General features: G+C 42.8%; 1 protein-coding gene across 1 annotated transcript in view; it reads right to left on the bottom strand.

Moving 5' to 3' along the window:
• The window catches only part of PPARGC1A (PPARG coactivator 1 alpha), a 174,318-nt gene that overhangs the window by 132,869 nt on the left and 16,865 nt on the right, over window positions 1–24,584 (bottom strand). The window lies entirely within an intron of this gene.

Genomic DNA, 24,584 nt, shown 5'->3' with positions numbered 1-24,584 from the left:
TGTTTGTTTTTTTGCTTTAACACAATCCACCTTATAGGGTTATACGTGCCCGTTTTTTGTATTATATTTCCAACATTTGCTAGACATATTTTTAAACATTTTAGCTAACCTAGCAGGTGGTAAATGCCATCTCTAAAACATTTTATATACATTTTCTTTATAAGTAGTTGCCATTGTTAATTTATAGTTTCTTTCCTATATGTTTTATCATTCCCTAATTCTGTATTATATGTAAAGGTTTTTTTGCCCACTGTTTTAAAAAAAAAAACAATCACAGAAGTGTAAAATTGGAAAAACTCCGAAGCTAACGCTGTGATCTAGAACCTTTGATTTGGAAAGTTTTCTGTTTGTATTTAAATGTGAACTTTCCCTTCCACATCCTAACAGAAAGACACTTAAAAATGAATTCTATTCATCAAGATTCATATGCATCTTACTTGCTTTGTTTGGGCTGATCTTCCCTAGAGGTGGGTTTCAGCTGGTTCTGACCAATTCTGGAGAACTGGTAGCAGAAATTTTGAGTACTTCGGAGAACCAGTAGTAAAAATTCTGACTGGCCCCGTCCCCATTTATTCTCTGCCTCCCGAGTCCCAGATGATCGGGAAGAAATGGGGATTTTGCAGTATCCTCCCCCTGCCACGCCCACCAAGCCATGCCATGCCATGCCACGCCCACCAAGCCACGCCCACAGAACCGGTAGTAAAAAAAATTGAAACCCACCACTGATCTTCCCCAGTTGACTTGATACGTTCCAAGTCGCAATACGTAAAGCATTGCAATTTCTATCGGATGATGTATAGCTGGTATTTAACACCAGACAAGCTGTCGAGAATGTATAAAGGTATTTCAAATAAGTGTTGGCAATTCGAATGTAAAGATATATCAAATGATGAAAGTGCCAAAGTCCACTGTAACAACATCCCCAAAAAGGCATTAAGGGTTGTAAACCGAATCTTGTGTAGCTTCTTCTCCGGTAATATTACACTACTAACCAGAGCATACAAAACCTTTGCTAGAACAATTCTCGAATACAGCTCGTCAGTATGGAACCTGCACTGCATATCGGACATTAATACAATTAAACGTGTCCAGAAATATTTCACAAGAAGAGTCCTCCACTCCTCTGCTTGCAACAAAATACCTGATGCCACCAGACTTCAAATTCTGGGCTTAGACAACTTAGAACTTCGCCATCTTTGGTCTGACCTAAGCATAGCTCATAAAACCATCTGCTACCACGTCCTACCTGTCAATGACTACTTCAACTTCAACCACAACAGTACACGAGCACACAATAGATACAAACTTAAGGTAAACCGATACAAACTCGACTGCAGAAAATAAGACTTCAGCAACCGAGTGGTCAACGCCTGGAATCCACTACCGGACTCTGTGGTCTCTTCCCAAAATCCCCAAAGCTTTAACCAAAGACTATCTACTATTGACCTCACCCCATTCCTAAGAGGTCTGTAAGGGGCATGCATAAGAGCACCAGCATGCCTACTGTCCCTGTTCCCTTTAATTGTATTCATTTTATGTATTCAATTCATGCTTATACTTCTATATGGAGGCCGGATAGCTCAGGCTGGTAAGGCCTGTTATTAAGAACACAAAAGCCTGCAATTACTGCAGGTTCAAGCCCGGCCCAAGGTTGACTCAGCCTTCCATCCTTTATAAGGTAGGTAAAATGAGGACCCAGATTGTTGGGGGGGCAATAAGTTGACTTTGTAAAAATATACAAATAGAATGAGACTATTGCCCTATACACTGTAAGCCGCCCTGAGTCTTCGGAGAAGGGCGGGGTATAAATGTAAACCAAAAATATATATATATATATATATATATATATATATATATATATATATATATATATATATATATATATATATATATATATATATATATTATCTAATACGTACTCAACAAATAAATAAATAAAAATAAAACACAGGAATTTTGATCATTAATGCTGGACATTAACCCAGCAAGGAAATATTGGAGTAGGATTCACATCCTAATATAAAAGATTCTCAAAGGGAATATAAAGATAAAACCAGAAACTTTTCTTTTGGGTTTAATGGAAAAAGTCTTGGGGAAAACAAAAATTGGAACTTTGATGTTACTGTATATACTCTATGTTGATGGCAGCAAGATTAATTTACACACAAAAGTGGAAGGACACTTCGATTCCCACAATGGAGGAACGGCTGCAAAAGTTAGCAGAAAGGGCTAAATTGGCTGCTTTGATTAAAGGGGGGGAAAAAAAACCACAATTATTTTTGTTTCTACTTGGAAACCCTTTCTGGACTTTGCACTTGAGGTAGAAAAAAATGAAAGTTTGATTTCAGGGTTTACCGATGAGACAGGTTTATTGTTACAGAAATGGGTAGTTTGTACTATTACGCAAAAGTAAAAAAGTTGAGGTTTGATGTTATTATCTTTTTCTACTGCACCAAAGAGAGTTGGGAGTCCATGGCTTTTCTTTCTTTTTCCCCCTCTTTTCTACACTTTTCCCTTCCTTTTTCCCTCCCCTATTTTTCCTACCGTTTTCTCTGCTAAGGATTTGTTTTTTATCACAAATACCGGCAATGGGCTTCAAAATTAGATTTATTTCTGGCTTTTTCCTGAGAGGAGCTCAAGGCAGCGCATGTAGCTCCAGGTTTGAGCTGAGAACGACTGAGCTCATTCAGAAGCTCTTCAGACCTGGGTAATGAACAGCACTGACTGTGAACAACAACCCTGGACATAAGTGGCTCAAAGAAGGAGGTGGGGTGGGTTTATTCATTTATTTTTACTTTGTGAGTAAGCAGACTTACTGTTGGATAGACAGACAGACAGACATAGATGACAGAGAGATAGACAAATAGAGAGAGGTGATAGATAGATTAGTGATGGATGGATACATAGATAAATAGATAGTGATAGAGATAGAGACATGACATAGATGATAAATGATAGATAGAAAAGATAGATAGATAGATAGATAGATAGATAGATAGATAGATAGATAGATAGATAGATAGATAGATAGATAGATAGATAAGACAGACAGACAGACAGACAGACAGACATAGATGACAGAGAGAGATGACAGAGACAGATAAATGATGGATGGTATAGATAGGTAAACAGACAGACAGATAGATAGATGGACAGATAGATGCTAGAGATGGATGATAGACAGAGACACGGAAGGAGAGAGAGATAAAGATAGATAGATAGATAGATAGATAGAGAGAGAGAGAGAGAGAGAGAGAGAGAGAGAGAGAGAGAGATAGACAGACAGAGAGAGATAGGGATGGAAGGAGAGAGAGAGAGCAATAGAGAGATTTTCCTCATTCCTCTATTCTAACATCATCCACACTATGCAGATATACATCGTGTCTTAAATTAGATGTGGCCGCTATATTTTCTATCATTTTCTAATGATGCTGTCAGTGTGGAGGCCACCTGCCCAGGTTGAATTGCAGCATTTAGCAGCAATTAGTGCCAATGCGAAACATAAAAATAGAAAGTGTTTTTTTTTAAAAAAAAAAACACAAATGGAAATGAAACCATTACAGAGCTCAAAAGATAGCTTCCCCGATTAGCATTTATTGAAGTAAGTATTTCCTCCCCTGCTTATTGCTGAAGGAGAAAAAAACAACCATCATGCAAGATTACCTATAAAATAATAAAAATGAGGATGAGGATGATGATGACGATAATTATAAGGTAGCATTTGCTCTTCAATCCGAAAAGGAAGATTTGGACTCTTCCCTTTCGTACGATTCCGAAGCAACAAAAATATTCCCATCCAATCTTCCTGTAACAGAGAACACGGCTCTATTTATGTGACAACCTGACAACATACAATTTCATGCTTGTTGAACTGATCTGTGTTATATATTCCCTGTGAATATTATGAAGCCTCGCCGTTATAAATATGAAACAGGACACAGTTCTTCAGAATAACTCCAGGAGCAATTTATAGCCGGCTTGTTTTGTGCGCGAGAGCCTCCTTCCAAGGTTACATTTCACTCAAGCAGATGTGCCACACACAACTGTGACCGAAGTGGATTTGGGGCGACCTATGAGAAGGAAGGCTAACACACTGGAGCAGGGGTCTCCAACCTTGGCAACTTTAAGACTTGTGGACTTTAACTCCCAGAGTTCCTCAGCCAGCTTTGCTGGCTGAGGAACTCTGGGAGTTGAAGTCCACAAGTCTTAAAGTTGCCAAGGTTGGAGACCTCTGCACTGGAGGGTAGTTTTTTCCTTTTTTTCCTTTTTTTTTCTTTCTTTTTCTTTTTCTTTTTTGCTTACATGACAGCTGACTGATCCTGGGTGAATGTTTCTCTTCCGAATGCCAGGTCTTTGACCAGAGACTGCACCACAACCACCGTTGTCTTCCAACACTATGCTTGGATGCCTGAACTTTGCCGTTCAAGACAGTTGTAAGCCTTGGTGATGTTCTTCAACTTGGACTTTCAGCCGTGATGGAAGCTACAGAATGATCCCTCAACCCCATCAGATTACTGCCTGCATCCTGTACCATGCCTGGATGCCTGAACTTGCAGTTCAAGGCAGTTGCAATCCTGGGATCCAGAACTGGTGATGCTCCTCATCTTGGACTTTCAACCAGGATGAAAGCTATGGAATCATCCCTCAATCCCTCAATCCCAACAGATTACTGCCTATGTCTTGCAGCCACTTCCTACACTATGTCTGGATGTCCGAGCTTGCTGAAATCCCAGTATCCAAAACCAGTATCCAGAACCATGATGAAAGCTACCATGATGAATGATCTCTCAACCGTATCAGATATACTACCTGCCTACTTCTTTCAGCCACTTACTATAACTATGCTTGGATGCCTGAACTTGCAATTCAAGGCAGTTGCAATCCTGGGATCCAGAACTGGTGATGCTCCTCATCTTGGACTTTCAACCATGATGAAAGCTATGGAATGATGATCCCTCAACCCCATCAGATTACTTCTTGCCTACTTCTAGCAGCCACTTTCAGCACTGTGCTTGGATGCCTTGAACTTGTCGTTCAAGGCAGTCGCAATCCTGATGGAAGCTACAGAATGATCCCTCAACCCCATCAGATTACTGGCCTGCCTACTTCCTGCAGCCACTTCTGGCACTATGCTTGGATGCCTGACCTTGCTGAAATCCCAGTATCCAAAACTGGTGATGTTCTTCAGAACCATAATGAAAGCTATGGAATGATCCCTCAACCTTATCAGATATACTACCTGCCTACTTCTTTCAGCCACTTACTATAACTATGCTTGGATGCCTGAACTTGCAGTTCAAGGCAGTTGCAATCCTGGGATCCAGAACTGGTGATGCTCCTCATCTTGGACTTTCAACCATGATGAAAGCTACAGAATGATCCCTCAATCCCGACAAATTACTGCCTACGTCTTGCAGCCACTTCCTACACTATGCCTGGATGCCTGAGCTTGCAATCAAGGCAGTTGCAATCCTGGCATCCAGAACTGGTGATGTTCCTCATCTTGGACTTTCAACCCTGATGAAAGCTATGGAATGATGATCCCTCAACCCCATCAGATTACTACCTGCCTACTTCTTGGAGCCACTTTCAGCACTGTGCTTCAATGCCTTGAACTTGTCGTTCAAAGCAGTTGTAATCTCGGGATCCATAACTGGTAATTTTCTCCAGAGCCCTGATGGAAGCTACAGAATGATCCCTCAACCCCATCAGATTATTGGTCTGCCTACTTCCTGCAGCCACTTCTGGAACTATGCCTGGATGCCTGAACTTGCCGTTCAAGGCAGTTGTAACCCTGGGATCCAGAACTGGTGATGTTCCTCAACTTGGGCTTTGAACCCTGATGAAAGCTATGGAATGATGATCCCTCAACCCCATCAGATTACTTCTTGCCTACTTCTAGCAGCCACTTTCAGCACTGTGCTTGGATGCCTTGAACTTGTCGTTCAAGGCAGTCGCAATCCTGATGGAAGCTACAGAATGATCCCTCAACCCCATCAGATTACTGGCCTGCCTACTTCCTGCAGCCACTTCTGGCACTATGCTTGGATGCCTGACCTTGCTGAAATCCCAGTATCCAAAACTGGTGATGTTCTTCAGAACCATAATGAAAGCTATGGAATGATCCCTCAACCTTATCAGATATACTACCTGCCTACTTCTTTCAGCCACTTACTATAACTATGCTTGGATGCCTGAACTTGCAGTTCAAGGCAGTTGCAATCCTGGGATCCAGAACTGGTGATGCTCCTCATCTTGGACTTTCAACCATGATGAAAGCTACAGAATGATCCCTCAATCCCGACAAATTACTGCCTACGTCTTGCAGCCACTTCCTACACTATGCCTGGATGCCTGAGCTTGCAATCAAGGCAGTTGCAATCCTGGCATCCAGAACTGGTGATGTTCCTCATCTTGGACTTTCAACCCTGATGAAAGCTATGGAATGATGATCCCTCAACCCCATCAGATTACTACCTGCCTACTTCTTGGAGCCACTTTCAGCACTGTGCTTCAATGCCTTGAACTTGTCGTTCAAAGCAGTTGTAATCTCGGGATCCATAACTGGTAATTTTCTCCAGAGCCCTGATGGAAGCTACAGAATGATCCCTCAACCCCATCAGATTATTGGTCTGCCTACTTCCTGCAGCCACTTCTGGAACTATGCCTGGATGCCTGAACTTGCCGTTCAAGGCAGTTGTAACCCTGGGATCCAGAACTGGTGATGTTCCTCAACTTGGGCTTTGAACCCTGACGGAAACTAAAGAATGATCCCTCAACCCCATCAGATTACTGGCCTGCCTGCTTCTTCTTCTCCCTCTGCCCCAGGTGTCTTTCATTTTCACGTCCATTCGGTCCTTGTCAGCAGGCTGACCGCACTGATACTTTGTCACAGAGACTTAATTGCCCTATACATTGTAAGCCGCCCTGAGTCTTCGGAGAAGGGCGGGGTATAAATGTAAACAACAAAAAAAAAATTGCCTATTTCCACCCTCCAGACCTCAGCTTTAATCTTGGCCGCTCCAGGGATAGATCAAGACAACTGCTGAGGAACTGCCCAACAGGATTATGTTGGACATTTGATGACTTAGACAAAAGGTTGCTCCCACACCATTCCAGGAGAAGCTTAGCAAGGTTGCACCCCGAGTCCTTTTGGGTTGAGAGTTTATGTGGCCTTCAGAGGTGGGTTTCAGCAGGTTCTAACCAGTTCTGCCGAACCGGTAGCGGAAATCTTGAGTAGTTTGGAGAACTGGCAGTAAAAATTCTGACTGGCCCCGCCCCCATCTATTCTCTGCCTCCCAATTCACAGCTGATCGGGAGGGAATGGGGATTTTGCAGTATCCTTCCCCTGCCACACCCACCAAGCCACGCCCACCAAGCCATGGGACGCCCACCAAGCCACACCCACAGAACCGGTAGTAAAAATTCTGACTGGCCCCACCCCCATCTATTCTCTGCCTCCTGAGTCCCAGCTGATCAGGAGGAAATGGGGATTTTACAGTATGATTCCCTGCCACGCCCACAGAACTGGTAGTAAAAAATTTGAAATCCACCATGGGTGGGCTTGCTTTCAACAAGAAAAAAGAGGGGGGGGATCTGGACTAACCTTGGAACATCTGGACTAAAATTTAGCCAGGCCAGGAGAACACACTTTGTGAAAGCTTGACAAAGGAAAGAGAAGTAGGTAAATATTTTTAAGAAAAGATGGGACAGTCACTGGTCTGAAATGTATAGGGCAGTGTTGGTGAACTTTTTCGGCACTGAGTGCCGAAACGGGGGCACGCACATGCTGGAAACAGGAAGAGCACCCACCCAGTGCGCATATGCACCCTGGAAAGATGGTCTTCCGGTTTCAGACATGCATGTGTGCGCGAAGACCAGCTGGCTGGTGTGCATGCATGCCCCAGAAACTGAAATATCATCTTCCCGTCATGCACATGTGCACTGGGCAGCTGGTCTTTCAGTTTCTTGCGCTCTCGCATGCGTGAAAACCAGCTGGCCGGTGCACCGGTACCTGGAAGAGCAACAGGCGACAGCTCACGTGCCCAGTTTCTCATTAAAACAATCTTGTCTTTTATCCGTTGTCTTGACTATTAAAACAGCTATGTCTTTTTTTTTCAGGTGAGTACTGACAAAGGCCTCCCAGCTTCTCATTGAAGCAATCTTGTCTTTTATCCGTTGTCTCGACTATTAAAGCAGCTATGTCTTTTTTTTCCAGGTGAGCGCTGACAAAGGCCTTCCAGCTTCTCATTAAAGCAATCTTGTCTTTTATCCGTTGTCTCGACTATTAAAGCAGCTATGTCTTTTTTTTCCAGGTGAGCGCTGACAAAGGCCTTCCAGCTTCTCATTAAAGCAATCTTGTCTTTTATCCGTTGTCTCGACTATTAAAGCAGCTATGTCTTTTTTTCAGGTGAATGCTGACAAAGGTCTCCCAGCTTCTCATTAAAGCAATCTTATCTTTTATCCGTTGTCTCGACTATTAAAGCAGCTATGTCTTTTTTTCAGGTGAGTGCTGACAAAGGCCTCCCAGCTTCTCATTAAAGCAATCTTGTCTTTTATCCGTTGTCTCGACTATTAAAGCAGCTATGTCTTTTTTTCAGGTGAGTGCTGACAAAGGCATGCATTAATAACTAGGAGAGCAATTCTGTATTTACTCCAATCAGAAGCACTTCTTCTGAATCCGGCACGCATGCCATAAGTTCACCATCATGGGTATAGGGTCTCCTGCCTGAGCTGGGGGTTGGACTACAAGACCTCCCAGGTCCCTTCCATCTCCATTCTGATTGATGGATTTCCAAATGTGGGTGAAGTGCAGTGAATTTTTGGAGAAGGATCATGCAGTGAGGGACAAGCTTGAGGGTGCTAAGGTTTATATGCCAGAGACAAACAGAGTTTATTTTTCTCAAACAATGTTGTTGGAAACACAGTCTCTTTATTTAGTAAACTTTTAGGGCTCCAGAGTGCATGGTCTCCTCCTGTAATTGTCGCTAAAGACGTGATTATGTGGGATTTATCACCCTCTCAGAATCAGCAATTGTTAGATTTGGAGCTCTGGAGAAAATGGCTGTCGTTTGAACAGCTAATCCTCGACTTATGACCAGAACAGCGGCCAAAATTTCTGTCACTAAGTGAGGCATTCATCAAGTGAGCTTTGCCCCATTTTTACCACCTCAATTTCCACAGTTGCTAAGTGAACCCCTGCTGTTGTTCAGTTAGCAACACACGGTTGCTAAGCGAATCGGACTTTCCCGTGGACCTTGCTTGTCAGAAGGTCACAAAAGGGGATCACGCGACCCCGGGATACTGCAACCGTCATAAATATGAGTCAGTTGCCAGGCCTCTTGAATTTGGATGGTGTGACCATGGGGATGCTGCAACGGTCATTAAGTGTCAAAAATGGTCACAAGTCACTTTTTTCCCCATGATAACTCTGAACGGTCACTAAACAAACTGTTGTAAGTCGGGGACTTCCTAAATTGCTGCCAACTCCTGTTCACAATCCGAAGCTTCTCTCTTGTTTATCCACCGTTAGTTAATTATTAAATCTTTAATAATATAGATATAGACTATTCGGTTAATTTGTGTGTTGAGCCACGGATGTTAATTTGTAAACATAATAACCTACTGCAATCATTTGCATAATAGCATTTTAATCTTTTTAGTAAAAGCTGTAATTCCCCGCGAAGAAGAAGAAGACTGCAGTGGGAAAGTAAGGGACTATTGGAGATCGTAAAAAAAAGAGGGGGCCTTAAAATTCTGATCCTATTACGGCATTGGAACCTACCCAAACTGCTTCCCTAATCTTTTGAAATGTTACTGTTCCCTGATTTAGGTGTCTGGGGCGAGAATAAAAATGCGGCATAAACGAGGGTTTTTCCTCCGTGCAATTTAGCATTCATGAAGCGACTGCCGGATTTTTTTTCTGATTTTTTTTTTTTTGCAAAAGCGCTCGGAGGGTTTCCGTCAAGATCCAGAACTCCAGTTACGCATTTTGAGCGGAGCGAGGAACACAAACCTCTTTGGGCGGAATAGATGGCCGAGATAAATCAGGCCGGCTTGACCGGGCGAAGGGGATCTGGCGACCCACATGCCCCCCCCCACTCCAATTCTGGGGATGGCCTTTCCAAGATGTTTATCTTGCCCCTTTAACAACTTGCCTTGAGGTTACAGGTTTTGGGCGGGGCAATTAAGCCATGGCATTAATACCCACCCACACACCTCCAGCCATGGGTACCAGCTGAGGCCGGTTGAGCGAGCTGCTAGAGCAAATTCAGAACCCAAGGAACTCATTAACCTCAGTCACACGGCCGTGCAAAGAAAACACTGGGGGGTTGTTTAAAAGTCCCTTTTTTAAAAAAAAAAATGCAAGATCTGGTCATTCATTAATCAACCGGGCTGCAAACGTTGAATGAGTAACTTTGCAGTAGCAACGGAGGCCCCAGCAGTATACAGGAGCTCTACGGGAGGAATCCATCCATGCAGTTTAGAATACTATAAAAAGCCCCCTCCCACCCGGCTTTGCCACACAAAGCCAGTGCCGGAGGGATAGGGGCAAAGGTGGGCATCACGTACTGTAACAACTGGTTCGCCCGGAACCGAAAATATGAGCGCGCAAAAGGCAACTGGACACTCTCGGTTTTAAGTTTGAAAATGGTTTTTGCTTCTTATCCAAGAAGCTTCTTCAGTTCTAACTGACTGGTGGCGACATTCACCCTCCCACCCCAGTCAGAAATGGAGATGCTTCTTGGACGAGAAGCAAAAACATTTTCAAACCTAAAACCGAGAAAGTCCAATTGCCTTTTGGAAAACAAAAACAAAAACACCTTTGGGCCATCAAGCTAAAGCTCAGCTCCTAGGGCAGTGATGGAGAATCTTTTCGCCATCAGGTGCCAAAAGCAAGGGGAGTGTGGTGGTAAGGGGTTGCGCGTGCACATGCCCACACCCATAATTCAATGATCCCCCTGCACACCCGCGTGACCCACCCTCACTTTTGGCACGCGACAGCAAAAAGGTTACCAGTGGATCCAGTAGGCCCATTTTTCACCCTCCCTAGGCTCCAGAGGCTTTCTTGGAGCCTGGGAAGGGCGAAAACGCCTTCCCCACCCCCTGGAGGCCCTTCAGAGGCCGGAAACAGCCCGTTTCCCAACTTCCAGTGGGCCCAGAAGGCCTGTTTTTTTGGCCTCCCCAGGCTCCAGAGGCTTTCTTGGAGCCCGGGGAGGGCAAAAACAGCCTTCTCCACCCCCCCGGAGGCCCTCCAGAGGCCAGAAACGGCCCATTTCCCAACTTCCAGTGAGCCCAGAAGGCCTGTTTTTTGGCCTCCCCAGACTCCAGAGACTTTCTTGGAGCCTGGGGAGGGCGAAAACAGCCTTTCCCACCCCCCCGGAGGCCAGAAATGGCTCATTTCCCAACTTCCAGTGGGCCTGGAAGGCCCGAAAATTAGCTTGTGCACTGGAGCTGAGCTAGGGAAACACTCACGTGCCCACAGATATGGCTCCGCGTGCCACCTGTGGCACCTGTTCCATAGGTTCATCATTACGATCCTAGGCAGTTATGCTAACCAGGTTTTCTGCCCAACATTCCACACAGCTCAGTTGGAGTATTAGCTGACAATCCTGGTCGCACAAAGGCCCGTCGTGGCTACATGTTAGGAAGAAGGCCCACCGAATCACTCCTTCCCAAATGACAAAGCCATATTTGTTTCTTTCGTTTGGCAACAACATAACATTGTTTTCATCTGGGAGGTTTTCCAATTTCTCCATCTAGCTGGGAGTCTAGGAAGTCTGGGAAATTCCTGGGGGTCTCCCATTCATGTTCTTCACCACCCTGGACTTTTCAGCTGCTGAACTCCAGATGCCCACCAGATGCTACCAGCTGTCGACCCAGTGCTAAAATAAAAATGACGCTTGTGCAGAAGTAGGAAAAGCCAATTTACAAAGAAAGTCTAGAATCCAGATGTTTATGGAGATTCTCAATCATCCAGGTCACGGTTGTCCCAAAAATGCTTTTTCGAAAGGCAACTGGACTTTGATTTCCCTTGAAGATGTTTCGCGTCTCTCTCTCTCTCTTTTTTTTTAAAAAAAGTTTTTTTTCCAATTAAATATACAATTAAAAACATTGGACATATTGTGACCTTTCTGGTTCCAACATTTCCATCATATTTTCCTTATAACAACTACAATTCATATTTCATATATACCCTTGTACAATCTGTCAAAATCCAGCTACGTAAAGCTCTTCGCTTGTAGAAATTACCAATACAATTCCTACCTATCCCTAACACTAACATAATAATTCTCCAACTTTCAATTTATCCATATTTCTCTATCCCAACATTTCTCCTCCTCTCCAACCATTGAGACATTTTATTCCAGATTTCATGATATTCCATTTCACCCTTGTCTTTGAGTTTCAAAATCAGTCTGTCCACTTCTGCGCAAGTCAGTGTCTTAGTTATAGTCTCTTCTTTAGATGGGTTTTCTTTACTTTTCCAGTTTTTTTTTAATTTGCATTTATATACCGCCCTTCTCCGAAGACTCAGGGCGGCTTACATTGTGTAAGGCAATAGTCTCATCCTATTTGTATATTATATACAAAGTCAACTTTTATTGCCCCCAACAATCTGGGTCCTCATTTTACCTACCTTATAAAGGATGGAAGGCTGAGTCAACCTTGGGCCTGGTGGGACTTGAACCTGCAGTAATTGCAAGCAGCTGTGTTAATAACAGACTGTCTTAGCAGTCTGAGCCACCAGAGCCAAAACTTTTCCAGTTTTGCGCGAAGACCAATCTCACTGCCGTTAATATATGCAACATTAGGTATATTGCTCCTTTATTTTATTCATCTCTTGTAATACCCAACAGAAAGAGTTCTGGTTTTGGATCTATGTTTTGATTTAACATCTCTTCTAGCCATCGTTTAACCTGGTGCCAAAAGTCCCTGGCTTTCGGGCAGACCCACCACATATGTCAGAAGGTTCCTGGCTCTTCCTTACATTTCCAGCACATCAGTGAGAGGTTTTTGTTCATTTTAGCTAATTGTGTGGGTGGGAGATGCCATCTATAGAACGAAGATGTTTCGCTTCTCATCCAAGAGTCTTCTTCAGAAGCCAGGAAGCTTCTTGGATGAGAAGCGAAACATCTTCAAGGGAAAACAAAGTCCAGTTGCCTTTTGAAAAAACACCTTTGGGATGTCTAGAATCGAGAAACATCCCTGTGACCCAACCCAGTCGAAGAACAACAATATGGCTGTTGTGTCCTTCTGTTTGTGTAACTAACCCTCATCCTAAACCTGGCTTTCACTGAAATAACAAACCCGTATGTGGGCATTCCTTTCTGCGAGTAGGTGAGGGCTCACTTGACTTCCTGCTTCTCCATGGACAGAAAAATAGAAATACATCCAGCTTTGCCGTGGAATTAAAGTGAACTCTTTATTAAAACACACACACACACACACACACAAGAAAAAAATGGGACATCAGAGGCAAGGAGGGAGTATGTAGACATGGATAACTGTCGCTTAGTAATAACTGAAAAACAGCTTTGCTTTGCTCTCCGATACCTCTTCAAAATTATTCTTTCACCTTCTTAACATTTTTTGCCATAATGTGGAAAATCGATTTCAAGATCCAGGGGTATACAATTTCCTTCTCCGACAAGCCTACGCTTGCCAAAAAAGCAAAATGTTGCCTCCCAGAAATCACTCCTGATTATTTTATGGCGACAAGCTCCCGGCCGTTATGGTTACAGGGGTCTCCTCAATTCCGATTCCATCCAGAAGCATGGATTGAAAATACGACCAGCGTATTCCATCTCCAGCTAGCGGGCTGGCTGGCTGGCTGGTGGTTTAAATAGAAAAAAGCCGAAGGATGACATTTATAGTCAATCTGGCAGGAAAGACATATCACTGAATTGAACCAAGGTGAAGTCTCGGGCCAAAATCCGTCTTGAGAGCAGGGCAAAAAGTTAAATCCTCTTGGAGGCCACATCTCTGAGGAGTTTCTGGAGCACAGAGGTAAAACAAGGTAGATAAAGATAGAGGCAGGGGTGGGATTCAGCCGGTTCTAGCGAACCGGTAGCGCCGACTGCGGTAGGCCTCGCCCACCTGCCCGGACGTAATGACCTCCTATTTATTCCAAGAGCATTTTATGACCTCTGGGCCACCTCTGGGCCTTCCTTTGGCTATCCCCATCCAGCCCAGGTGAGGGTCAATCAGAAATTAGAAATCAAATGTAAATAATACATATACCATGTATTGAATTCATACTGCTGAATTGTTTTTATTTTGAAGGTCACTGCTATTCTATTTAAAAAATGTATGTGCGTGCCTACGGATCTTCACAACTCCACAACATTCCCTTGGGAAAATTAATTGCCCATCCCTGCTCTAAAGCATAGTTCAGAAAACATGTTGGCAGTAGGGGTACCCCAAGGCTCAATACTCTTCAACATCTTCATCAATGATTTGGATGAGGGGATAGAAGGGGAACTCATGAAATTTGCAAACGACACCAAGCTGGCAGGAATAGCCTAAACTCCAAAAGATAGGCTCAAGATAAAGAAGAATCGTGACAGACTTCAACTTTGGGCTCTATCTAACAAAATGAAATTCAGTGTAGGGAAAAGTAAGACTTTACACTTAGGCAAGAAAAAAACCAAATGCACAGGTATAGGATAGGCGGTTCCTGGTTCAATAGTAGTAACTGCAAGAGGGATCTTGGGAGTCCTAGCGGACAATCACTTAAATATGAGCCAGCAGTGTGCTGCAGCCACCAAAAAAGCCAACACGGATCTAGGCAGTATTAATTTTTTATTTATTTCTTTATTTATTTATTGTTCATATTTATATACCGCCCTATCTCCCAAAGGACTCAGGGCGGTTTACAGGCATTTAAAAGCAATTGGCTAAAACATATGAAGAATGGTTGCAGAAATTGGGTATGTCTAGTTTAATGAAAAGAAGGACTAGGGGTGACATGATAGCAGTCTTCCAATATCTCAGGAGCTGCCACAAAGAAGAGGGAGTCAAGCTATTCTCCAAAGCACCTGAGGGTAGAACAAGAAGCAATGGGTGGAAACTCATCAAGGAGAGAAGCAACCTGGAATTAAGGAGAAATTTCCTGACAGTGAGAACAATTAATCAGTGGAAGAACTTCCCTCCAGAAGTTGTGGATGCTCCAACACTGGAAATTTTTAAGAAGAGATTGGACAATTTCAGAAATTTGTCAGAAATGGTATAGCGTCTCTTGTCTGAGCAGGGGTTGGACTAGAAGACCTCCAAGGTCCCTTCCAACTCTGTTATTTTGTTATATTGACTCTGGAGCAGTTCAGTTGCCTCCTATAATTTGCCAGAATGTGCTTTGTTCCTTTCCTGCTACCCAAATTTCATCGGAGGTAGAACCGACCTGCATAATGAACAAATTTCCAGCACGTGGTAGTTAGCATTACAGGTGGCATATTTTCTGCATTAACGTCTTTAGTAAAAGAAATAATAACAGATTAATACGTAGCAAGGAAGCAATTAGTTATTGTATTATTTAACTTGATGCAATCATCTGATTAGACTTCATATATTTTGTATTTCGGTGCTTTGTATGCATTGCTATTTTTTAATTCCCCCCCCCCAATGTTTATTCATACAATGAACTTTAGCGCTCTTTACACCATATGGACATTTTGTAGCTTACGGAATATATTTTTCTCTTCCAAAACACCAAGAAGCAATAAAGGTTGTTTTATCTCATTTGCAGTTGACTCTTCAAATATTTCTGTTCCTACTGCAGGAATCAAGGAAGTTGTGGGGAGGACTTAACCTAGAATTTTGGATTGCAAATTGTGTGCGTGTGTGTTTATGTGTGTGTGTGTGTGTGTATTCCAGTTGCAAATTTGTCAGGGAATTTTTTTAAAAAATTAAGGCAATTGACTAATCTAAAGTTGTCATCCAAAGATAGACTGAGCCCACACATCCAAATTCATTAGCAATTTTTAAGATGGATAGGGTAAGGTAGGGTAGGGTAGGGTAGGGTAGGGTAGAGTAGAGTAGAGTAGAGTAGAGTAGAGTAGAGTAGAGTAGAGTAGAGTAGAGTAGAGTAGAGTAGAACAGAACAGAACAGAACAGAACAATAGTGGAATAAAAAATGAGTAGAGTAGAGTAGAGTAGAGTAGAGTAGAGTAGAGTAGAGTAGAGTAGAGTAGAGTAGAGAATGGAATGGAATGGAATGGAAGGGAAGGGAAGGGAAGGGAAGGGAAGGGAAGGGAAGGGAAGAGAAGAGAAGAGAAAAGAAGAGAAGAGAAGAGAAGAGAAGAGAAGAGAAGAGAAGAGAAGAGAGAAATGAAGAATGGAACGGAATGGAACAGAATAGAATAGAATTTGTCTCCAGGGCAGAAGATCACAGTGTACATATATACAGCAAGTAAAAAGTCATAGGTCATAAATCATATTTACAATTATTAATCATAAGTTACAAACAACAATTGATAAATCATAAGAAACCAATAGGAAAAGATCTTTTTTTAAAAAAAAAACCGAACAGCACAACTGCACAAGAGATTGACGGCACATCCACCAAAAGGCATCAGGCCATCTCAAGAGGTACACAACCGTTTTTTAACACAATCGAGAGAGGTAGCTGCAATCTTGACTCGCATTGTTATCTGCTTCTGTGTAGTCAACCTGGCTTCCGCCCCCCCCCCCTTCCTCTCCTCTTCCCCAGCCTCATCCTAAATTAAATCTTACATCCGTTAATCTTGGTGTTACATTCGACTTACACAACGTCCTCCTACAAGGTGGAGCATGGAGGAGCATTCTCAGTCGTGTAGTATGTTACTGGGTGGATACCTCTTGCTTAGAAAAGCTGGGAGGAAAAGGAAGCACTCGTTGTGCAACTGTTTGGAAAGAAGGAGTTATCCCAAGGTAGGAGTTGGGGCCTCTTTTTTTTATTTTATTTTTTATTTGTCACAACAGTATATATAAGCATAAGCATGAAATAACTATATGATACATAAGCATATATATAACCATAAGTATGTAATTATATGAAATTGTATATACAATCAAAGTAGTTCACAGGTAATTCATCTTAAGGATGAATTACCTGTGAACTACTGTACAATACAGCTACAGTACAACAGCCTGCTCAGTGACGATTCAAAGTTACAACAGCACTGGGGGGAAAAAGGGACTTATGGCCATTTTTCACACTTACGACCGTTGCAGCTTCCTCAATGGTCACATGATCAAAATTCAAAAGCTTAGCAATTGGCATGTACTTATGACGATTGGAGAATCCCAGGGTCATGAAAGGATCCCCTCTTGTGACCTTCTCTGACAAGCAAAGCCCATGAAGGGAGGGTTTCACTTAAGAACCGTGTTCCTAATTTAGCCACTGCAAGGGATCCGCTTAACAACGATAGCAGGAAAAGTTGCAAAGCAGGGCAAAACTCGCCGAACGAGGTTCTCGCTTAGCCACAGGAATGTTGGGCTCGATTGCTTGGGTCGTACGTCGAAGTGTCTAGACCAGGGGTCTCCAACCTTGGCCACTTTAAGACTTGTGGACTTCAACTCCCAGAATCCCCCAGCCAGCTTTGCTTTGCTTTGCTTTGTTTTGCTTTGCTGGCTGGGGAATTCTGGGTGTTGAAGTCCACAAGTCTTAAAGTGGCCAAGGTTGGAGACCCCTAGTCTAGTAGACTATGATTGATTTTTACTTCTCTGTGGGTTTTTTTTTTTTTTCATTCTGAATGGAATGCATGTTTGGAGCAGTTGAATTTAAGCAGAATAATTGCCCTGGCTTTTTTTTTTTCCTTTTCTTTAAAAAAAAACCAAACAAACATAAAAGTCCCTTCCTCATCAGAAGTCACCTGACAGCACCTTCTATGAACCTCGTAGGAGAAACACGAGGAGAAACTTCAACCAGCCTCCAGAGCTTTGGAAAAAAAAAAACCCCAGGGAACTCGCCCGGTTGAGTTTATCAGCATGTGAAAATGGAGTCAAAGTGATTATCCAGTCTATTTAGCTAATAAGGATAGATCTAAAATTGGGTTTTCCATAATGCAGCTTCCTCCTCCGGCTTTCGCTTCCAGCTATAACCTCCACGTTCGGTTAATGAGCAGGCTTCGGTGGTTACGGAGCAAGTATTTAAGGTCCTGCAGAAGAAGTTATGTGCCAGCGATGACAAATTGCTCCTTGAAAGATCAGGTGGCAGATTCATAGTCTGCATTCTTCCTGAAGACAAATACCAAATTCTCTCAACACACACACACACACACACACACACACACACACACGAACTTCAATCTGGGCCTACAACAATTTGCCATGGCCAACTCGCCACAGCCAATGTGCTTACAGCCAACTCACTGGGGGACAAGAATTATACTAATATTAAAGAAATGGTGAAATAAAATAATTAAAGAAAGGATGCAAAAGGAGGGCCAGAATGAAATGTGATTTTTAATAATTATTTTAAGAATAGAATGGAATGGAATGGAATAGAATAGAATAGAAAATATGGAATGGAATGGAATGGAATACAGAATAGAATAAGCAATAGAATAGAATAGAATAGAAACTATGGAATGGAATGGAATGGAATGGAATACAGAATAGAAAAAGGAATAGAATAGAATGGAATAGAATAGAATAGAATAGAATAGAATAGAATAGAAAACATGGAATGGAATGGAATGGAATACAGAATAGAATAAGGAATAGAATAGAATAAGGAATAGAATAGGATAGGATAGGATAGGATAGGATAGGATAGAATAGAATAGAATAGAATAGAATAGAATAGAATAGAATAGAATAGAATAGAATAGAAAATATGGAATGGAATGGAGGGGAGGGGAGGGAAAGGGAGGGGAGGGGAGGAGAGGAGAGGGGAGATGGAAGGGATCTTGAAGGTCTTCTACTCCAACCCCCTGCTCAGGCAGGAAACCCTATGCCATTTCAGACAAATGGGGTTAACTTGAATTATTATATTGTCCTGCAGCTCCTTGTCCCATGGAGAATTGGCCATGGCGAGTTGGCCACAGTGAGTCGGCTGTGGCAAGTTGTCTCATTCCCCTGCCCTTTAGCTGGCAACGGGGACATCTTTGGGGGTTATTTTGGCTTGGGCGTGAGGGCCTCTAGTCACACCAAATCTAACACTGGAGATCAAATTCATGCTTTAACATGGCGATTAGCCATTGTAGGCTTCATGGCGATTCCTATAGAACATTGGACATCCTCAGCACCAAAACCTCCCACTATTGGAAGTTGGATTCAGAACGGCTGCATCTGTAGCAACATAACTCTTTCTAAATTCAAGAGGGAGGGGGAGGAAAGTAGAGGTCTTTATGTTATAATTTTGATCCTAATTCCCCATCGCCATTACCAATAATCTCTAACAGAATAACAGAGTTGGAAGGGACCTTGGAGGTCTTCTACTCCAATCTCCTGCTCAGGCAGGAAACCCTACACCACTTCAGACCAATGGTTATCCAATCTCTGCTTAAACACCTCCAGTGTTCCAGCATCCACAACTTCTGGAGGCAAGTTGTTCCACTGGTTACTTGTTCTCACTGTCACGATGTTTCTCCTTAGTTCTAGGTTTCTTCTCTCCTTGATTAGTTTCCATCCATTGCTTCTTCTACTTCCTTCAGGGGCTTTGGAGAATAGCTTGACTCCCTCTTCTTTGGGGCAGCCCCTCAAATATTGAAATGCTGTTATCATGTCACCCCTAGTCCTTCTTCTCATTAAACTAGACATACCCAATTCTAGCAACCCTTTTTTAAAAACGTTTTAGCCTCCTAATCCTCTTTGTTGCTCTTCTCTGCACTCTTTCTAGAGTCTCCACATCTTTTTTATATTATGATGACCAACATGGGATGCAGGACTCCATGTGTGGTTTTACATTATAAAGTGATATTAAAACTTCATGTCTTAATAAATCCCATATAACGCTCTTTGACAACATATTCGTAACTTTGATTTGTTATATTCCATTACTTCTTCATATGATTTGCTTAAAACATCCCACCTTTCCATCAAATATGAATTTCAAAGAAGCTACAGGTGAATATTAAAAACCAGATCAGCTATTACGAAGCACCGCGCAAAATAACTGAGAAGGACACCAAAACATCTTATCACCAGCTATTCCGAGTATGATGAGAGACATCAAGGAATTCACTTGCAACTGGAACTGAACCAATGATAAAAGCAGGAGGATTCATTGAAGCTGGCCCTTAATTGGAGTAACATGATCCATATATTCATTTAGTGACCATTCAAACGGCACTGGAAAATGCAACTTATAACCCCTTTTCACACTTTTTCACACAGTAGAGTAGAGTATGTAGGGTAGGATAGGATGGAAGGGAAAAGAAAGAAAGGGAAGGGAAGGGAAGAGAAGGGAAGGGAAGGGAAGGGAAGGGAAGGGAAGCCAATAGAATAGAATAGAATAGAATAGAATAGAATAGAATAGAATAGAATAGAATAGAATAGAATAGAATAGAATAGAAGGATGGGATGGGATGGGATGGGATGGGATGGGATGGGATGGGAAGGGAAGGAAGGAAGGAAGGAAGGAAGGAAGGAAGGAAGGAAGGAAGGAAGGAAGGAAGGAAGGAAGGAAGGAAGGAAGGAAGAGAAAAAGGAAGGAAGGAAAGGAGGAAGGAATAGGAATGGAATGGAGGGAGGGAGGAGAGGAGAGGGAGATGGAAGGATCTTGAAGGTCTTCTCCAACCCCTGCTCAGGCAGGAAACCCTATGCCATTTCAGACAAATGGGGTTAACTTGAATTATTATATTGTCCTGCAGCTCCTTGTCCCATGGAGAATTGGCCATGGCGAGTTGGCCACAGTGAGTCGGCTGTGGCAAGTTGTCTCATTCCCCTGCCCTTTAGCTGGCAACGGGGACATCTTTGGGGGTTATTTTGGCTTGGGCGTGAGGGCCTCTAGTCACACCAAATCTAACACTGGAGATCAAATTCATGCTTTAACATGGCGATTAGCCATTGTAGGCTTCATGGCGATTCCTATAGAACATTGGACATCCTCAGCACCAAAACCTCCCACTATTGGAAGTTGGATTCAGAACGGCTGCATCTGTAGCAACATAACTCTTTCTAAATTCAAGAGGGAGGGGGAGGAAAGTAGAGGTCTTTATGTTATAATTTTGATCCTAATTCCCCATCGCCATTACCAATAATCTCTAACAGAATAACAGAGTTGGAAGGGACCTTGGAGGTCTTCTACTCCAATCTCCTGCTCAGGCAGGAAACCCTACACCACTTCAGACCAATGGTTATCCAATCTCTGCTTAAACACCTCCAGTGTTCCAGCATCCACAACTTCTGGAGGCAAGTTGTTCCACTGGTTACTTGTTCTCACTGTCACGATGTTTCTCCTTAGTTCTAGGTTTCTTCTCTCCTTGATTAGTTTCCATCCATTGCTTCTTCTACTTCCTTCAGGGGCTTTGGAGAATAGCTTGACTCCCTCTTCTTTGGGGCAGCCCCTCAAATATTGAAATGCTGTTATCATGTCACCCCTAGTCCTTCTTCTCATTAAACTAGACATACCCAATTCTAGCAACCCTTTTTTAAAAACGTTTTAGCCTCCTAATCCTCTTTGTTGCTCTTCTCTGCACTCTTTCTAGAGTCTCCACATCTTTTTTATATTATGATGACCAACATGGGATGCAGGACTCCATGTGTGGTTTTACATTATAAAGTGATATTAAAACTTCATGTCTTAATAAATCCCATATAACGCTCTTTGACAACATATTCGTAACTTTGATTTGTTATATTCCATTACTTCTTCATATGATTTGCTTAAAACATCCCACCTTTCCATCAAATATGAATTTCAAAGAAGCTACAGGTGAATATTAAAAACCAGATCAGCTATTACGAAGCACCGCGCAAAATAACTGAGAAGGACACCAAAACATCTTATCACCAGCTATTCCGAGTATGATGAGAGACATCAAGGAATTCACTTGCAACTGGAACTGAACCAATGATAAAAGCAGGGGAGGATTCATTGAAGCTGGCCCTTAATTGGAGTAACATGATCCATATATTCATTTAGTGACCATTCAAACGGCACTGGAAAATGCAACTTATAACCCCTTTTCACACTTTTTCACACAGTAGAGTAGAGTATGTAGGGTAGGATAGGATGGAAGGGAAAAGAAAGAAAGGGAAGGGAAGGGAAGAGAAGGGAAGGGAAGGGAAGGGAAGGGAAGGGAAGCCAATAGAATAGAATAGAATAGAATAGAATAGAATAGAATAGAATAGAATAGAATAGAATAGAATAGAATAGAAGGATGGGATGGGATGGGATGGGATGGGATGGGATGGGATGGGAAGGGAAGGGAAGGAAAGGAAAGGAAAGGAAAGGAAAGGAAAGGAAAGGAAAGGAAAGGAAAGGAAAGGAAAGGAAAGGAAAGGAAAGGAAAAAAGGAAGGGAAGGGAAAGGAGGGAAGGGAATAGGAATGGAATGGAATGAAATTCTTTATTGGCCAAGTGTGATGGGACACACAAGGAATTTGTCTCTGGTGCATAAGCTCTCAGTGTACATATAAACAGCAAAGTGATAGGTCACAATATTAGTTACCCTCATGAATCATCAGTTACAAACCACAACTGATCAATCCCAAGAAACGCATAGGAGAAGGTGAGAGGATGAGACAAGGATGCGACGGTGGGGACGGGCGTGGGGGGGGGGAGTAACTATCTTTATATCTGGCTGTTCTGACCTGCAAATAGATGTTCATTCAAAAGAGACCAAAGGTATTTTAACCACGGCAGCCCCAATCGCTCAAAGAAAAGAAAAATAACAACAGCGTTTCCCAAGAATCTCTGGATGTGACATTTCTCCCTTCCAACCATTACCCTCCTCCGGGCAGCTTACTAAAGCATTTACTCCCAGCGATGTTAAATGTAATCTGCGAGAACGAGAGGAATTTCAGGTTTGTCCTGGCAACCTCCATCTGGCTGATGGGTGACCCACAACACAACAAAGCAATCCCCATTGCACAACACACCGTAAATCAGACTGATAAGGAATCTTAAGGGCCCCAGTAAAAATAACTAGGATCTTCGGGATACTTGTTAAGTCCTTTAAGTGGCAACAGGACCTCTTGCACTTTTATCTGCAACAAATTAAGGTGGCTACTACCCCTGTGGGCCACAGTAGATCTCCTAGCCTGAAGGAGAAAAGGAGACAAGATAGATCTCTCTCTCTTGCTTCTATTGATCTTCAGTAAGCAGCCCCAGGAAAAAAATTTCAGGCTGCAAACATGAAATAAAAAATATCCTGGGCGGGTATTAGAGAAAGGGTTTAGTTCACTTTCCATGTCCCCCCCACTCCCCAAATATGACTTCTCTTTCGTGCACATCCGAAAGAGGTTTCCACAGACTAAATTCAAATCCGGATTTCTTGGGACGACCAAAGATCAATAATATTACAAGACTAATTACCGACGAAAGCTGCAAGTTATTTTGGGAACCGAACCGCTCGCAATTGGCAGGGGAACTTTCCAGAATCGACGGATGATGAATTAAGACGCTAAAGCAATTGGCATTTCCAGACTGCCACGGTTTCTATTCAGGGTTAACCACGGTTAGCTTCACCGGAGCCACGATAAACAATGATAAAGCCACGTTAGAGGAAGCAAATGTGGTTCAACCTATTCAGTTTAATTTCCTTCTGTCTACGTTTCCCCCACAAACACACACACTCACAAAATTTGACTCCCCCACATCTTAGCATTTGCTATGGAGGAGTGCTGCAGAACTTGTACCAGCAGTCCCCGACTTAAAAAAGTTCATTTAGTGACCGTTCAGAGATACAACAGCACTGAATACTTATGACCATTTTTCACACTTACAGCCATGGTAGCAACCCCATGCGATCAGAATCCAGACAGAATTTGTATTTATGATGGCTGCAATGTCCCGGGGTCACGTGATCCCCTTTACGACAAGCAAAGCCCCATGGTCACGTGTTCAAAATTCAGGCGCCTGGCAAATGACTCACATTTATGACGGTGGCCGTGTCCCAAGGACACATGACCCCCTTTTGTGACCTACTGACCAGTGATGTCAAGGGGGGGGGTGGAAGACAGATTCATCTAACAACCGGGTTACTAGCTTATCCACTGCAGTGATTCACTTAACGGCAGGGGCAAGAAAGGGCGTAAAATGGGGCAAAACCCACTTAACAAATATCTCACTTAACCTGATTAACGAACCAGATTCTGCCAGGTTACATGCACCAGATCTACTAAATTCTATTGTCCATGTCACATCTCCCCTCCCTGGTTCTACCCTTCAAACTAGATTCCTTTTGATTTATTTCTGAGAAATAATTTTTAAATCACCCTTTGTAAAGTTTCTCGGTACCACCTCACCCAAGTTGACATACGTAAGACGTTGGGTTTCCATCAATTATTGCCACTAAAGCAGGCTTGCTTCAGGTGAATTCCTTCCCCTGTCCCATAATTTCATACCTGCAGACCCCAAAACACCATCCAAGAAACAGAATCCAAGAACTCTGAACCTGTAGAACATCTCAGACCAAAGATCAAAGCAGAGAGAAG

The sequence above is a fragment of the Ahaetulla prasina genome, chromosome 8 (genome assembly GCF_028640845.1).
Source record: "Ahaetulla prasina isolate Xishuangbanna chromosome 8, ASM2864084v1, whole genome shotgun sequence".
NCBI classification, from domain to species: Eukaryota; Metazoa; Chordata; class Lepidosauria; order Squamata; family Colubridae; genus Ahaetulla; species Ahaetulla prasina.
Note: the sequence above shows the minus strand (reverse complement) of the source record. Positions and strands in the feature narration are given on the sequence as shown.